General features: G+C 39.3%; 1 pseudogene; it reads left to right on the top strand.

Moving 5' to 3' along the window:
- The first annotated feature begins 436 nt into the window (after positions 1–436).
- Positions 437–515, top strand: LOC129772301 (U4 spliceosomal RNA; annotated as a pseudogene).
- Positions 516–4,443: the final 3,928 nt, after the last annotated feature.

Genomic DNA, 4,443 nt, shown 5'->3' with positions numbered 1-4,443 from the left:
GAGAGAGAGAGAGAGAGATGTTTCCCTAACACAGATTTCAAAACCATTAAGCCTGGGGAAACTGACATTGTAAAATAGATGCAAGTTGTGGGTACTTTTTACTCGATTGCGTTTCTGCAAATCAGAATATATCCCTGACACGGATTTCAAAACCGTGGAGCGTGAGAAATTGGCATTCAAATGAGATTCAAGCTGCGAGTACTTTTATACTCGCTTGCATTTTTGCAAAACGGAATATATTTTCCCAACACAGATTACGAAACCAATAAGTTGGGAGAATCGGCATTGCAGATCTTGGCGGTACTTTTATACTCCCATGCATTTTTACACTTTGGAATTCGTTTTGCTAAATTGGGATTTGTTTGCAATTGAATTCGAAAATTGTTTCATTCATTCACTACTTCAATCAATAATTTAATCTATACATACAAAAGATAGCTCTGCGCAGCAGCGATATCGTACCCAATGAGGAACATCCGAGGTGCGATAATTGCTAATTGAAAAAACACAAATTATTACTAAGCCAACGGCAGTCCTACGTCAACCTTGCGGTTATATCATAGGTATAACCCATCCATAGTTTTTTAACGCATTCGTTACCAAACCACTGTAACTCGGTCATTTGCTAAATATAATTGAGAGTCACATCAAGCACCATTCAATTTATCAAAACCTTCACGTGTGGTAAGGTGCTGGTCAAAAATAGCCCAAATAGTATGTACAGCTTCTGTCAATTAAGGGTTCTTCATCATAATTTGATAATTTAATTTTCTGAGCTCTATTATATTTATTAACTCTAACATTCCGATTTTTTTTCTACTCCACGATTATAATTATGCCGTGGATAGGATAGACATTGTCATGAAAAATTTAAAAAAATCAACTGAACATAATATCATTCTTAAGAGAGCACATATTTGGTTGGATGGACCACTTCATAAGGATAATTTTCAACAGATTGATATACTCGGAAGTATAAGTCCGCAAAAGACCATGAACTAGAATTGACTTTTAAATAATTAGTTGAATTCGTCTGTACAAACAACCAAAAGCCCAAATAAAGCAAATTGCGCTAATTCAATCTTATAAAAATATAACCCACAATGTGGGGTGATCATCCAGGCTGTGCTCTCGCACCCATTATTTTGTTTTTAGTGCGCAAGTTTTTATTGAACTATTCTAGGAACCGCGGAGGACCTTCGGAACATCCTCAATTCGACACGAAGCGGACCGCACCGTAGGTATGACAAAGAAGTTCGCTCTGTACGTGTCATGAAATCGATTGGGATTGAATTTGTTATTGACATTTGAGCGTTAGGCTTCATGTTTTTTTCTTCTTCTCCCCAGTGTGGTAATTGAGTCAATAATTGTGAAACGACGCGGTCATGCTATGGTGAGAAGTAGTTTTTCAACTACGATGGATCCAGTTCTAGAGGATAGCTATGCAGATCTAGAAAACGTTTCAATTAGCATCGTTCCATGTTTTCCACCAACAGCTATCGGAGAAAAACAATCAAATCGGCTACCGACGAACAATTTCCATTGTATCGTAAGAATAGATCTTCTTGCTGCTTCTGTGATCATTGAAGCGTTAGGAAGCATCTCAATATCTGCAGCATTACCACCAGCATTACCATAGTGTGGTCACAGATGCTATCGGTGATTGCCCTAGGGTGGTGGAGGTGAAAATGCGAGGGAAATCAATTGAACAATGATGAAGATGCTGCTCGTTTGGTACATTGTGGCATCGTCTGCTGGTCATGTTGAAGTACACTTTGTGAAGAAAAAAAATAAAAAAAAATCTCTGCGGCTGTTTGTATTTCAGACGCAGGATTGTTTATTCATTTATGCGCGATACTAATCGAAACTAGTGGCAAATAGCAGTGTATTTTATTGGCACAAAGTCTGCACGAAGTTCAATTTGTCGAATATAATGATATAATCTTCAAAGTCGATAGATGAATGGATGAAATTGAAACGATTTCAACAAGAAGCTTTTTTAATCAACAGCTGTGTAACCAAAACTGTAACATCCTTCGATCCGAGCATCTATTTATTGATGGAATGTTCCCCTCGGATTGTTCTACCAGCAATTACCTCCTTGCATAACCCATCTAATCTGCAATTTATCGCCCAATCACGCCTTCCCGTGGAGCGAAATCGTTTTCGTTGAACAGCAGCAACTGAGCTGAAATTGCACACGAACCGATTAGTCTATGGAACAAATGAGTATATGCATCGAACATGGCGAAATTTGTATCCATGATCAGTTGGGTGCACCGAAAAATGCAAACCCATCCGATCCACTCCGTAATGTAGATGATCCACTCTTTTGTGGTTGCATCTGACCACCGCCGAAGACTCAGACTGAAAAACGCTGGAAGCTTACTGGCGTGTCGGAAAAATTGCTTTCCAATAAAATCCATATTAATATATGCACCTGGCAGCTTGCACGATGGGCAAATCGTGATGCACAGCTCTGTTTTGCTATTAACCTTTGCCAGTCAGCCAGCCAGTCGAGGATGAGATGCACAGAAGCAGAAGTCTCCGTGGCAACTGCAAGGGTAGCGCAATTTAATGTTATGCTTTGGAGCTAATGATCGTCCGTTTGTAGACAACATTGCGGGAGTGTTATTTTCGATTCTAACTATCGGTTGATAGTTTCCACTAGTACTTGTAATTTCTTTGGAATTACAGAACTGTTTCAACTGATCGCCTTTAAATTGATCATTGTCTACAGTTGGAGTTTCCAAATGTATGAAAACTGATCCACTATGTTCTTGAACATTGAGAGTATTATGCTAATCAAGAGAAACTTGGCAACAACATTGATATGTACGTTATTTTGACAGCTGTAAATTTTTATTGTATCATCGCGTGTGTATCAGTGCATAATCGGAGCACACCACAATCTATTGTACCACCGGGCTCGGAAAATAAACTATTCTGAACGGACAACGGTAATTTATACCCCCTAATGATATCCGAAGGATCCCGGATCAACAAACAGAATGGGCGGGAAATTCGTATATCTGTAGATAGTTTGATTGCTACGAAAGTCGGGAATGCAACGCTCGAAAACAAAGGGGCCTCGTACATTCTGAAGAAATTCGAACGCCCGATTGCCAAGATCTCCATGCACATTATCCAGAAAGCCCAATCATTACCACCACTCAGCCTAGCATCATCCAGCTTCAATCACAACTATCGCCATGAGTACGACATTAGCAGTCCAGTGGAACATAAAAGGGTACTTCAATAACCTTCGCAGCGTTGAATTACGGGACCAACAATACGCTCCAACTTTGTTATCCATACAGGATGTCCACAAAGCTGAACAAGTTTCTGGGTGACCGAAACTATCAGTTGCTAAACAAGCTTTCAAACTTTAACCATTCCGTTGCAATGCAAGCTCGATTATCCTATTACTTCTACGGAGTGTCTCGATACACAACTTCAAGTGAATTCAAAATAGCGTTCATCGTTACTGAGTCGGTTTCGAAGCTTTTTTTTTGTTCTGATTATGTTCAGAAAAAAATTGTTCGACAGTGGTCGAGTAGTGAGGCAAAGTGAGAACGTTACAAACAACGCATCGAAGCGCTGAAAATGTGAGCGAATCGTTGCGAATCTTTTTAGGCATCAAATTTTTGTCCACCAATCCGTTCGTTTTCTGAAACTGTGATTTCCTTACGGAGAAATTTTACCTTTAGGGTACGGAATTCATTCTCCAGATCTTGTATATTCCCATCGTAGAATCTTGAAAATTTAATTTGTCCAAATTTTGATCGTTCCACCCTTTATGAAATAGTTTTAACGTTCATAACTAATTTTGATTTTTTGGTGATTTGCATGTTTATTATGTATAACGTTTTGTGCATTTCTAGGCTTACCTATCCATGCTGTCAATAACGAGCAATAACTTCGCAGTGTTTCAGTTCTTCATGTAGCATCTTGTATTTATGTTCTTCAGCCTGGAACAAACGATTCAATCTATTGATCTGCGGCAAAACATACCCCATAAAAACAAAAGAGGTTTTGCCATTAAATCTTCGGTGTCACATTCATAAATGGTGAAAAACAAAATTAACTTTGAAAATCGCTAAATGCATATCTTCTTCGTCACCACAAACGAAAGCCAACGGGAAGGGATTTTCTCTGCGCAAAGCATCGAGTGTATTTGTAGTTCTTCGAACAACACTGAAGAGAATTATGCAAAATTCGTCGGCCGCATCTGAAGAAACACACAGAACCGTTTTTTCTCCTCAGCAGGAACAGAAGATGCTCAACCATGTTCTCAACCTGCAAAGTCGGCTATATGGTTTGACGTCACGCGATATCCGGAAAATGGTATTTGAATTGGCCGAAAAAAATAGGCTTCCTCATCCGTTCAATCCAAAAACTCGCTTAGCCGGAAGAGATTGGTTCATCGGATTCATGAAGCGC

Source organism: Toxorhynchites rutilus, chromosome 2, assembly GCF_029784135.1.
Source record: "Toxorhynchites rutilus septentrionalis strain SRP chromosome 2, ASM2978413v1, whole genome shotgun sequence".
Lineage (NCBI taxonomy): Eukaryota > Metazoa > Arthropoda > Insecta > Diptera > Culicidae > Toxorhynchites > Toxorhynchites rutilus.
Note: the sequence above shows the minus strand (reverse complement) of the source record. Positions and strands in the feature narration are given on the sequence as shown.